This window comes from Peromyscus leucopus, chromosome 22 (assembly GCF_004664715.2).
Source record: "Peromyscus leucopus breed LL Stock chromosome 22, UCI_PerLeu_2.1, whole genome shotgun sequence".
NCBI lineage: Eukaryota > Metazoa > Chordata > Mammalia > Rodentia > Cricetidae > Peromyscus > Peromyscus leucopus.
Window position 1 is genome coordinate 22,206,082 of NC_051081.1, and position 14,613 is coordinate 22,220,694.

Sequence of the window (14,613 nt, forward strand, 5' to 3'; positions counted from 1 at the left end):
AGTACAGACCTGTAATTCTACAGTAACTGGAAGCTAAAACAAGAGCATCACAAATTTGAGGTCAGCAGGGGCCACATAGTGAGACCCCGTCTCAAATATATTGAAGTAAAGGGCTGCAGAAAGTCTTCACAGTTAGGAGCAGGTAATGCTCTTCTAGAGAACCACAGTTCAGTTCTAACACCCACTTATAGCAGCTCATAACCACCTACAACTCCAGCTCCAGGGGATCTGATGTTCTTCTGGTCTCCATGGGAACCCAGAACAGACACATAATCAAAAAATAAAATATAGAACAAACTGACAACTTCTTACAAATGAGATGAATATTTATGACTGCTAAAAAAAAAAATATGGTCTGGATTTGGTGGTACATACTTGTAATCCCAGCACTCGAGACTATGGCAGGGAGATTTGAGTTAAAGGCCAGCCTGAGCTGCACAGTGAGATCTCTCTTAATCTGTGTGTGTATGAGCATACATGAACGCATACACATACACAAACACTAAAACATGAGATTATAATAAGAGGTTAAAATTAAAACCCTAGAACCTTAGAATTTAATAGATTTCTGGTGAAAATAACATTTACCTACATTAGTTTCTAATTTGTAACTACACCAAATAAAACTAGTTTAGTCTTAAAAACTATTACAAGAGTTCTCCATGTTTATTACCCTAGAAGAGAATAATTACAGCCACATTTCATCTGTAAGTTACTGCCCACAAGACTACTCTAAGCATATCACTTGTCTATATGAATTAAAATTAAGAATTTTTTAAAATTTTAAGTAGATGAAAAATATTCAAAGAAGTTTTCTGTGACCCATGAAAATTATATAAAATTGTTTTGTAAGGACTCATATCCATTGTCTTTAATATTTTCGTTTATATATTTTTACTTATTTTAGGTGTGGCTGTTTTCACTGAATGTACGTCTGTATATAATGTGCCTACAGAGACCAGAAGGTAGCACTGGATCCAGGAACTGGAGTTACAGGTGGTTTTGAGCCACAATGTGGGTGCTGGGAATTGAACCCAGGTCCTCTGGAAGAGCAGATAGTGCTCTGAACCACTAAGCCATCTCTCCAGACCCTATTTTAGATATTTTCTATAGCTGTTTTACAAAAGTAGTCTACATGCTCCAGCTGGTCCTTCACTGAAGAAGGTGACCAAGGCAAGCCCTGCTGTACAGAGGAGATGGATGCAATGGCAGACAGGAAGATGAAAACAACTCCGGTTCAAAACTGTCTGTGATACTCTAAAGTCATCAAGTAGCTATAAAAATAATTCCTAGTATCTGTTTATAAAGAGATAAACATACACAAAGTGCTGAGCACTGTATCTGTATACAGGGCTAAGTAGCTCTACTGTTAAGTGGTTTTACACTTTCCTTATTACAAGCACTAATCAAACCAGACCAGCTAACACATCTGTCACCTTATATAACCATCATTTGTTTGTGCTAACACTGAAGAGCTTTTCTTTTGGACGCTTTGAAACACACACTGGGCTCTGTGCAGGAGTCACCCTGCTGTGTGCTAGTCATCCCAGCCCACTCCTAGCTTCCCTCCTGACGAGGCCCGCAACCTTTCCAGCATCTGCCCTCTCCCCCCACACACACACACCCACTCACACCTCCAACAGTCTGGACATCACCACTCTCTCTACTTCTGTGACTCGGACTCTCTCAGATTCCACACATAGGTCACGCAGTTCTTGTCTCTGAGCTTCATTTAGTCCACTTAGTCTAATGCCCAAATTATGGAATCCCCTCCTCAAGTGGTACTTTATTTTATATATGCCACATTTTAAAACCCCACTACTGTGCATGTTTCAGCTATTTCAATTCCTTTGAATATGTATCATAGAAATGTGACATCATACATATAACTTGTATCTCAATTTAAAAAAAAAGGTTTCAGCCTTAAGTTCAACTTCATAGACCAAATTATTATAATTATGAGCTGGTGAGATGGCAGTGGGTAAAGGTGCCTACCACCAAGCCTGATAACCTGAGTTCAATCCCCAGAGCCCAGAGGTAGAAGGGGAACTACTCCTGAAACTTGTCCTCTGACCTCCACACATGTGCCTCAGCACACGCATGCACACGCACGCACGCACACAATTAATTACTATAAAAACTTATTCCATCGCCATGCTGGTGCTCTATGCAACAGTTAGAGGCTGTGACTTGTTTCAGTTACCAAGATCATCCTTTGGGGAACAGAGCAGGCAATCCACGGTGCTTAGAGGCCACAGCAAAAACCCTGCACAGATGATGCTTGCCGTTTTCCTTCCTCTCTCTTGGAAATTCTAGTCCTTTACTCTATGTACTTTTTTTTCTCCCCACCGAAGATAAATGAAAGACATGCCAATGCTATCATATGAGTGTCTATAAAACAAGCCAAAAAAAAAAAAAAGATTTAAAACATTCCTTCAGAAATGAATTTAGAATTGTTATGAGGTTTAGAGCCAAACTGCTAAACTTGAGGATTACTGTTCTCTGCAAAGAAAGTTTATGAGTCTGAAATAGTACCAAGATTTCTGAAACTTTCTTTTCAACTACAGCAGGTGGGGATTGAGAGTAGGGGCAATTACTTTTGATCATAACCAACAAAGCAGCATTTATCTATACAAACACTCAAACTGAATTCAGAAATGTACTGTCTATAGCTTATCAGTTATATGTAGTGCAAAGATCAGAAATGACAATTCCCACATCCACACACTAGTAATAACTCGACTCTAAATTTCAGCAACCTGATTTGCTTAGACCTTGTTCATCCTGTTAAAGACCAATATCCTGTTTCAAAGCATCTTTTGAAGCTTGCACAAATGGTAATTCATGTAACACTTACCACCTGAAAACAAACTGTATCCTTTTAATGCTCCCAGTCACATATCCACCATCTACCTGGTAAATAACATAACAGGGATGTCTATAAAGCAGATTCCTAATCTTCCCTACTTCTCCTCCCTCCCAATAGGAAGCCCACTTTCAAACTTTCACTAAAGGATGCCTTTGGTAATGTTCTTTTACAAATAAACTTCTTGACAGAACCACATCCTAGAGCAAAGAGACAGTGTTCTAAGAGACATCCTCTCCACTCCTGCTGAGTAAAAATGGCAGCTGGTCAGCGTCTACCTTTCACATTTCCTATCTGCTTATTATGGCACACACGACTGCTCCAAGAGAGTCCTGTTACATCTTTTCTCCTTATAATTAGATCCTAACTGACTTGATCATTCATCATTATCCACGAACCAATTTCCCACTGTCCAAATTACAGACAAGATTTAATGCTAGACTGACCACTTACCAGCTTTCCTAGCACCATCAGCCTGAGAACTTAGAGGTCCCCAGACAGACACCTGGTTACAATTGGATTTTTCGTTTACTACCCTCCTGGACAATTCACCCCTGTGACCACTCACCTTACCATCCACAACAGTTTCTCATCCTAAGTTTTTACTTTAGGATCTTGGAAAACAAGTTTCTTTCGTGGTTTTAACTCCCTGCACCCTCATCACGTTTTACTTTTTAGCTTTTTCTGTTTGCACTCAGAACCCTTCATCCCACCCACACCCCTCTTTCCCTTTCAAGCTCTAGTTTTGGCTCAGGGTCTCTGTTATACTGCACAAAGTAGGTCTTTTTTTTTTTTTTGGACACAGGGTTTCTCTGTGTAGCCCTGGCTGTCCTGGAACTCTCTCTGTAGACCAGGCAGGTCTACATTCTCTTTCCACTGCCTGCCAGACTAAGTGGAATGTGTTCAGAGTGGGTGTGGCTAATTATACTTCCCCACAGAAAAGTCTCACGGTCTAGACTTGTTGGTGACTTCAGGAGACGCTCAGCTTGTCCTTTAGATTTCCTCCCGATTCTCCAATTCTATTATCCAAGTTTGAACTTCGGAAAGAAAACTGCCATGTCCATCACTTGTTAGAGCCTAGTGAGAGAAGGCTACAATGGCTGACACACCTAACTTTAAATACTTACTAAGAATGTCAGCAGGTAATGACCATCAATACAAAACTACAACGAACTGAGTGTACATTAAGAGTTAAGACATTTTTTTATGTCCTTCAGTAACTGGTTCTCACATAGTCCCAGGCTGGGTCTTGAACTTGCTTTGCAGTACAAATGACCTTGAAATGGCTGGTCTTCCTGCCTCCACCTCCTTACAGATGTGTGCCACCCTGTCCAGTAAATGTGGTGCTGGGGGGATCTAGCACAGGGCTTCATGATGCTGGGCAGGCAAACACACCACCAACTAAGCTGTATCCCCAGCCCCAAGAGAAACATTTTTATCTAGATTCATTAGAATCCAGACAGTCACTTAAACAAACAGTAAGGCTCAGAGACATATTTGTCCAAGCTTCCAAAGCTACCCTCAGATCTCTATGATGCCAAAATTGTTAGCCAACTGTAATATTCATTTTAACTCAAAGAAAACAAAGTATATTAAGCTTAGTTAAAGCAAGGTATAGTAGTATAAGCAAACTTAAACAGTTATCAAACACATTTTGTTTGCCAAGAAATAAATGATGCAGCATTTGGTTAATGAAGTACTGAGTTTTACAGAGAAAACGGTTATTGAAAAATGATTAACTTTGATAACACCTGGTACAATAACGACTGGAGAAAAACAATCTCCAACAACCTGATGCTCCATTTCCGTCCAGGCTTCCTGTAGTAAATATGTTATGTTGCAATAAAGCTCCTTGAAAAATGAGTCATCTGGAACCAAACATAATCAACAAGATAATGATTAACCAAAAACTGGCACAAATCCTAAGAGAGTAATAAGATTAAGATTCAGCCCTTTGAGAGATCACTCATGTTTAAATGCTGCTATCTTAAAAATATAAGACAACTGGGTTTATGTAACATGTTTACATATTTATATAATGTCCCTGGCATAAGTATATGCAGAGCTATGTTTGAGAATCTTCATGTCTTAAATTTTACACTTAATCATATCCCCTCAAAACCTAAGAATGAAAGGATTTTTTTTTTTAGTTTCAGCTCTGTAAGTTCAGATTCTATACAAAATGATGTAACATTATTTTCTAAAGTCAATAAAGAGGCTAGAGAGATGGCTCAGAGGTTAAGAGCATTTAGTGCTCTTGCTGAGGACCTAGGTTCAGTTCCAGCACCCACATGGTAGTGTCCAACCATCCATAATTCCAGTCCCAGGGCATCTATATGGTACCCTCATCTGGTCTCCTCAGGCACCAGGCAAGCACATAGTACACTTACATACATGCTTACAAAACACTCATACACATAAAATAAATCTTTAAAGTTTAATAAAATTAATGCATTTATATAATTTTAGCATGGTGTAATAACTGAGCACTCTACCTTAGGCACCATAGTTCTATGAGCATTATATCATTAAAAATATAATGAGCCATCTTTTACACAAAAATACATCAGTGATTACTATGCAGGGCATACGTGTGAATGTCTTGTCTAATATCATGGCAGAGTGATCATAAACCCTCTCCAGAGCAGAAAGAAATACATTCCATGGCCACAAAACCAGGCCTATAAATCTGTCAACAAAGGAATAGTTACTATAACCAATGAGCTAGTTAATCATGTAACTATCCGGGTAGAACTAGGGTGGAAGATTTAACTCAGAAGTAGAGTGCTTGTCTAGCAGTCCAAGTTTGGGGGGAGGGAGGGAAATTTTATCATACTATTCAAATTTTAATAGGAAATAAAACAAAGTCTTTAGCGCATACCAGAGGGTTTGTATGAACCCTCATCACTCACATTCAGTAAGTCAATGATAATAATAGCCAGTGGAAAGACATGTAAAGCCGAACATAAGGAAAGTACTTTCTTATTTTTATTATTTAGTTATTTGGTTTGTGTGCCTCAATGTGTCCCCCTCACACACACAACACACACACAAGGATTAGAGCGGGGTCAGAGTACACCTGGCAGGGAGGGAGGTTCTCTCCTTCCCACATGTGGTATCTTAGGGTCAAACTCAGGTCACGCAGGCTTGGCAACAGGTGCCTTTCTTTACCCACTGGGCCATCTTACTAGCCCAAAAGAGCAATTTTTAAAGTCACAAATTGCACTGGCCTAATTTCAAAGGACTTGATTTATTTTATCAAATATTACAACATAAATTCCAGTTTAAAGCAAATAAGTAACATCAGAAATGAGAAGTTTAATAATGGTCATTTTTGTGTATATTCATGTGTGCAAAAATAAAAATTATAATTTGCAATAAGCAAAACACAAATATTTAAAATGTTTAAAGAAAAAACTACATCTTATGATAAATACCAATATAATTAATGAGAAAGCATATAATGATTCAACAAATAACCAAAGTAAAAACATTATTTAAAACAATATATGCGCCGGGTGGTGGTGCCGCATGCCTTTAATCCCAGCACTTGAGAGGTAGAGGCAGGCGGATCTCTGTGAGTTCAAGGACAGCCAGGGCTACACAGAGAAACCTTGTGTCAGAAAACATATATATATATATATGCATGCAGCTTAAGAACTAGAAAAATGCCATAATTTACAGTAATTTAAGTCATTTTAGTTATAATTATAATTTTACATAGACACTAAGAAATAAAATGACGCCGGGCGGTGGTGGCGCACGCCTTTAATCCCAGCACTCGGGAGGCAGAGCCAGGCGGATCTCTGTGAGTTCAAGGCCAGCCTGGGCTACCAAGTGAGTTCCAGGAAAGACGCAAAGCTACACAGTGAAACCCTGTCTCGAAAAAGCAAAAAAAAAAAAAAAAGAAAAGAAAAAAGAAATAAAATGACAACATTAAGAAATTTTCCAGTCAGTCTAAACAATTACATAGTAGATATAATTATGCTTCCTCTTTTTATTCTTCTCCAAAACCTATTACTAAGTTTCCTTCAGCAGAATACATTTATTTTATATAATTTCTAAGTTAAGAAACAATGTAGTAGGTTTGTTTCATTATGACATTTTATACATATGTCAAATGTATTTTGTTTCTGATTCATCTCCTTCCCAAAATGCCCTCCCCGGCCTCTCCCATGCCTTCCTGGCATCGCCAATAGTCCCCACCTTCTGTTTCAGGAGGATAACTGTGCGTGTAATGTCTATTAGAGACAAGTAACTGTCTGACTCAGCACAGTCAACCAGCCGGACACGGCTACCCCACAGCCTGCACCTAAGCAGCCCAGACCACCTCAGAGCCTACGAGGCCGTACTACAGCCACTTAGATCACCTGTCACTCCTAGTTTTAGCAAAACCATGACGTACCAATAATCTCATGGTTTCTAGATATGGGCTAGAAAAAACACTGAAAATGACGACAATAGAATCAATTATTTTCATTTCTAGAAGCCTGTCTGAGCTTCTTGGTTCCAGTAGAAGCCAGTTATTCTAGAAAAATATGTTCATATTTGAATGTTTGTTTTTAAATGATCCTCAATCTGCTTTTCATCAACCTTACTGTTGCTGTAGACATGACAATAAAAAACCTGTGACATAAGGACACTAGTATTTTAGCATAAAGACTGGACAAGAAGAGTCACTTTCACCAACATTACAAGTAGATAAATGCTGTGGGATGGTCTGTATGTCAAATTGCTATGATTGGTCAATAAATAAAACACTGATTGGCCAGTGGCCAGGCAGGAAGTAGGTGGGACAAGGAGAGGAGAATTCTGAGAAGCGGAAGGCTGAGGCGGAGAGACATGTCAGCCACTGCCATGACCAGCAGCATGTGAAGACGCCGGTAAGCCACCAGCCACATGGCAAGGTATAGATTTATGGAAATGGATTAATTTAAGCTATAAGAAGAGTTAGCAAGAAGCCTGCCACGGCCATACAGTTTGTAAGCAATATAAGTCTCTGTGTTTATTTGGTTGGGTCTGAGCGGCTGTGGGACTGGCGGATGACAAAGATTTGTCCTGACTGTGGGCAAGGCAGGAAAACTCTAGCTACATATAAATGAAAAGAATGCAAAATGAAATTCATAACCAATGACTGCCAAAAGACACAACCTAGGAAAACCTGGACAACTTATAATCCCCTCAGGTAGTCCTGCCCACATTATCTGTTCCCTCCAGTTGAGAAATGACCCACTCCCTCATGCTGGTACACTGCACAAATTGAAAAGAAATAAAGAACATAGACTTTGTAAATGCAAGTTTATCCATCTTATTCTTCATCTAAAAACAATACACATTCATATATATATATATAAAGAAGGTGGGTAATAAAATTCAATTTAAGACATGACCACAACTATTAAACAAATGCACAAAACCAGAGGTCAGCAGATTGTTGCTGGACAGCCAAATCTAACCTGCCAATCATTTGTGTACAGTTTCTGAGCTTACAATAGGGAAAAATGAGTATTATGTAACATGGGAACATTTTTATGAATTTCAAGTTTCAACGTTTATAACGTTTTATTGGAAATCGAGCACCATCATTTATATATTTTCCAGGATTACTTTCATAATAAATAGAGTGGAGAATCTGCCTTTACATAAAGTTTGGCAATCTCGACACACAAGTTTACAAGGGAAGACCCTGAGTAATCCGATCTTGTGTCTTTTCAACGTATGAGACATGCTAGCTGTGCAGCTACTTCAAGTCTTCCTCAAATTAATAAACAGCATCATCAAGTTGATGAGGCTAAAACACAAGTTACTCATGATTAGTTCTTTTCTCTCATCTTTTTTGTTTCAGGCAAGCACCATGAAGCCCAGGCTAGCCTTGAACTCACTATGCTAGGATCACAGGCATGCAATCCCTAACAGGTCCATGCAGTACCAGGGATCAAATCCAAGGTTTTGTTGTAAGCTAGGCAAGCAGTCTACCAACTGAGCTAAATTCCCCCAGACGTGTGTGTGTGTGTGTGTGTGTGTGTGTGTGTGTGTGTGTGTGTGTGTGTGTGAGAGAGAGAGAGGGGGGGGGACTTTACCCACTAACCCCAGCCCCACCTCTGTCTTCAATTCTTTAAATAGTTTAAGGTTTTGGTGTTTTTGGTGGTGGTGGTGGTAGTTTGATTTTGCTTTCTCTTTCCTGAATTTCTAAATATAAAATGAAACTACAAGCACTTATTTTGGATTCTTACAGTTTGACTCTGAAATGTTTCCCCACAGGTTCGTATATTTTAACGGCTGGTCTGAGCTACCTGGGGAGGTTATGAAGAGCTTCAGAGGCAGGACCTGGCAGGAAGAAGTCAATGAGAGAGTGGAGGTCCCTGGAGGTGCACCATCAACTTCTTGTGCCTCACCACCAAGTGAACAATCCCACCACACACCCACTTCCAGGATGGTCTGCCCAAGCACACAGGGCCCTGTAACCACAGGCTTAACTCTACAATCACAAGCCAGAATAAATCTACCCTTCTTTAGGCTGCTTCTTTCTGTCAAGTATTTAAGCTAACTAGTAAATGGGTGTAAACACAAATACCCCCAAAACTAGCTTAATTTTAATCAATCTTAATGTATCATGTATGTTTGTAATCAAGAAAAATTAACTACTTCTCCTGAAGCTCTGAATTGTTTTCTGGTGCTAGGAATAAAGTCCAGGGCTCATTCATGCTAGGCTAAAACTAACACTGAACTACACTCCCAGACCACCTATATTTCAACTGTATAAAATTTAGTGACTAAATTATCAATAAAACACTCACTCATTCTCCAATATTCAGCATTTTAAAAGCATTAAGTAAATGAGGCATAATAGAAACCACTAGGTTTTATAGGCTTTATCACACTAACTGTATGATCTCAAACCAGCATCTTAAGCCTAATCTTATGTCTTATCTATAGGGACATAGATATTAATCATGCCTGTTATAAATACTAAAATGTTAGTGAAAGTAATTTTAAAGTCGAAACATAGAATATTAGTTAATATAAAAATGAATAAAAATCATTAAAATGTGACATTTTCTCTTGGTCTAAAATTTACATTTTTCTACAAATTATTTTTTCAAATTTTTAAGATTTCAAAAACATAACTGAGTAGGGTGGTGGTGGCACATGCCTTTAATCCCAGGACTTGGGAGGCAAGAGGCAAGTGGATCTCTGAGTTCAAGGCCAACTTGGTCTACAGAGCAAGTTCCAGAACAGCAAGGGCTACACAGAGCAACCTTGTCTCGGAAAAAACAAAAAACAAAAAACAACCCGCATAACTGAAACTTTATAAAACAGTTCTAATAAGACGGTATGGCATTTGCTTAAAAATAAACACATAGAGGTCAACGGAATAGAATAAAGAGCCCAAAACTACATGCACATATATGTGGCCTATTGGCAAAACAAAAGTACCAGGCTACCTCAATGTATTTAAAAAAAAAAAAAAAAAAAAAAAAAAAAAAAAGCCAACACTAATCTTTTCAACAAATGGTGCTGGATCAAAGGTGTATCTGTTGGCAAATAAATGAACCTTGACCCTTATTTCACATTATGTACAAAAATTTACTACAAAGGAATTGCAGCCTTCAAAATAAGAGCTATATCTCTTCTCTTAAAAGAAGGGGGGGGGATGTCTGTGACCTTGGGCTAGGCAAAAGTCCCCTAATTGTGAGATAAGCTCAACTACATGTGAAAGGAAACAATGAATGTAAGGGCTGGGAGGTAACTGGGTGAGTGCCATCATTGCTGTGAAAGCATGAGGGCCTGAGCGTAGGGACCCAGGAGGGTGGTATGCCTGGCATCCCAAAGCGAGGTGAAGACAGGAGGATCCTAGGGGCTCACTGGCCAGCCATCTGCCTACAGGGGGGCTCCAGCTCGGTGCCAGACCCTGTCTCCAAAAGGAAGGTAGAGTGAGCAGTAGGAGACATAACCTGGTCTCCACAGGGGCACCACACACACACACACACACACACACACACACACACACAAAACGAGAACCAGGGGCTGAACAGGTGGCCAGTAAGGGTGTGTACTGTTCTTGCACAAGACCTGAGTTCAATTCCCAGCACCTACAGGTGGCTCCCATATGCCTATAGAGGGAATCAAATGCTTCTGGCCTCCTAGGGCAACTGCACTCAAGAGTACATGCCCACATACAGACACAATACACATACATATAACTAAAGATTGATAAATAGGACCTAGCAGTAAAATCCACAATAGGAGCATGTGTGCCCGCATACACAAAATAAATGAATAAATGGGAAAATAACTTTATTGCTGTGTCTGTATTCACATCACACATGGAGGGCAGATGACAACTTTCAAGAATCATCTCTCCCTTACACAGATCCAGGGGTTGAACTCGGGTCACCGGGCTTGTGTGCTTTTCCTGCTAGGCCATCCTGCCGACCCTGACTTCACATTTTTGAAAGTCAGAGTACTCTGCAGTGCTACTCTTTTTCACAAAAACCAAATATGAGCATGAGCTGCTCAAGGGTGTTCTGAAGCAAAAAACTCTAAGATATAAGAATTCACTGTTAAGAAAGCACCTTATTGGAAAACAAAAATACCAAATTCCCAGAGGAGCAGAATATATTCAATTTTAAATAAATCAAATAAAATTTGACAGAAATATAGGATTGCCTTTCAGGGTTACACAAAATGTTATAACGAGAGGGAAGAAAAGCTTAAATACAGGGAAAGAAAAATGCCTTCCTTTAAAAGTATGTTGACAAGCACCAGGCCTGATGGTGTTCTCCAAGCCTTAGCAAGCGGAGAACAGGAGGGTCGTAGGTTCAAGGACAACCTGGGTTAAAAAGAAGTCTCAAACAAAATTTTTAAAACTGTTTCTCTTCTCTGGTATTTTTCAAATTTGTATAGACTTAAGACATTATAAATGTTTCCTACAAGAGAAAAAGTACAACATATACCAGCATATCCTTAGCATTACTTTGGTGACAAACTATTTAAAAAACAGAAACACAAACACAAACACACACACACGCGCGCGCGCGCGCGCGCGAGCGAAAAAACACAGCAACATGATTCCACCAAAAGTTAAGTAACTCTGGAAAGTGACTTGAAAGCTATCAAAGTGTATGGACTTCTTGACAAACAATTCGAGAGAACGACCAATGAATGAAAAGAGGACATACATCAACTGAGGGAACTGCAGAAGAGTGAAGGCTACCAATGGGAACTTCAACAAAAAAGCTCAGTAAGCACATAATCGGAAAACACTAACTGCAGGCGGGCGGGCGGGACAATGAGACCGTGGTCTGTCACGTCACAGGCATCACTCGCCCACTCTGGGGGCCAGAATGCCCAACCTCCCAGCCTTGCAACCCCAAGATTGAGCACATGAACACCTCCTGCTTCTTCCTACAAGGTTTCCAGGACGTGGTCAGACCACCAGAAGCAATACAAGTGCCTACAGTCTCCCCAGCTCCCCTCCCCAAGAAGACTTTCCTTTTCATTCTCTTCCTTTCTGCCTTCATCTGACCCCCAGACCCACCGGTGGTCACAAGATGGGTAACATGGGGTAAGACGGCTGAGGCTAGAAAAGGCTCTCAAACGATACAGACAGTGCAGGTGCTGGAGCTCTGCAGAGGAGCTCAAACCTGCAAACTGCACCTTACTATTAATAGCCCTGTGTGTTGGTGCAAGTCATGTGATTTCCCTTAAAAGTAGGTAAAAATGCCAGCCTCCTGGGATCACTATAGCATAAATAAATTCTCCAGAGAAAAACCACCTCAGTGGAGCTGAGCATGACAGGGCAGGCTGAAGAGCCCACTCAACCTGGGTTACACAGGGAGACCCATCTCACAGCAGGAAAGACCAGCCACATACTCACAAACAGTAGAGACTCCAAGTGTGATGGTAATGGTGACCAATCAGCACGTTCACACAGTAAGAAAGAAGAAGAAATAAAGGGGGTGGGGCCATGGCTTAGTGAGAAAGCACTAGACAGAAGGGGTGTTGGCGTCCCTGGAACTAGAGTTACAGGTGATGTGCTCTGGGTACTGGGCGTCTAACCCGGGTCCTCTGAGCCAGTGCTCTTCCCGACAAGCCATCATCGCTCCAAAGAAAAATGAAGTTTTTTAAAAGACTGAGGATACAGCTCAGTAGTGCTTAAACAGCATACTTACCCAGTACTGGAGGGTAAGATGTAGCAACTGCAGGTGTGCTGTGTGTGTACTTGCGTGTACATGTATTGAAATACTCAATTTTATAACACTATTGAACATAAAGTATAATACGTATTGACAGTGATTTTTAACAACTCATTCTTTTATCAACAGATGCTGTTGGGGGAGGAAATCAATCAAGAAGCATTAAGCTATACCCATAAAGGTCACATGAATTTAATAGGCATCTATAGAGCAGAATATAGAGTCTCTCTATCAAGCTGTGGTGATATGAATGAGAATGCCCCCCTTAGGCTCGAATGTTCCAACCCTTGACCCTGGCACAACCGGTAACACTGTCTGTGTAGGTTTAGAAGTGTGGCCTTGCTACACAAGTGTGTCACTGGAGGCAGGCTCTGAGTTTAAAGGCCACACTCCATTCCCAGTGCGCTCTCTCTCTCTCCTCTCTCTCTCTCTCTCTCTCTCTCTCTCTCTCTCTCTCTCTCTCTCTCTCTCTCTCCTCTCTCTCTCCCTCTCTCTCTCCCTCTCTCTCTCTGCTTGAGTTTGAGGATGTGGGACTCTCAACTGGGCCAGCCACCCTGCCTGCCTGTTGCCATACTGCCCTGATGCGATACAGGTGACTCCTTATCACTGCAGAACCATGAGCCCAAGGAAACCCTTCCTTTTTCAAGTGGCCTTGGACATAGTGTTTTATCACAGCAACAGAAAAGAAACTAATACACAAGTCACAGAGCTTTACCCAAAGTAGGGCATGACACAAGTCTAAACAAGTCCAAGGAGGAGGTGGGGTGGGGGTAAACCTGTTCCATCTTACCACATCCTAATAGAATGAAACTAGAAGTCAACAGCAAAAGCAACCATGAAAATGAAAGATAGAACAACACACTTTTAAATGAGCAGTGGGTCACTGAAGAAAAATGGGGAAATCTTTTAAATCATGGATTCAAATACATAGAAACAATTCAAATGAATCTGCAGGATACCACAAAAGCAATCTGAAATGGAAGTCCATAGCTGTGAGTGTCCAAGAGGGTGAGGGAGGTATCTAACAATGCATCTCAAGGTCGTAAACAGCAAGAACAAACTAAACCCAAAATCAGCAGAAGAAAATAAAGATCAAAGTCGAAATGAGTCAGAGACCAAAAAATAACACCAAGAGTCAAGAAGAGTGCGAAGTCTTTGAGAAGTAAACAAGCCGCAAACCCTGAGCCACAGTAACCAAGCGGAGGGAAGACCCAAGTAAGATTGGAGAGAATGTAGTCATGACAACAGAGGTAACTACAATCCAGAACATCACTGGAATACCTTTAAAAATTACATTCCAGTCAACAGAAATATTGAAAGAAATGAGGAAATTTCCAGACACATATGACCTACCAAAATGTAACTAAGGGTATATATTAAAAAGCAAATACAAAACAGACCTATATCAGCCAACAAGACTGAAGCAGTGATAAAAAGCTCATCAACAAAGAAAAGCTCAGGCTTGAGACGTTCACTGCTGAATTCTACTGGACTGTTAAAGGCAAGAGAAAGGGCTACAGGGATACAAAGAGGAAGGATGGCACACGA

At 40.4% G+C, this 14,613-nt stretch overlaps 1 protein-coding gene across 1 annotated transcript in view; it reads right to left on the reverse strand.

Annotated features, from left to right (window-relative positions):
* Positions 1-14,613, reverse strand: part of Eml4 (EMAP like 4) — a 133,172-nt gene that overhangs the window by 95,088 nt on the left and 23,471 nt on the right.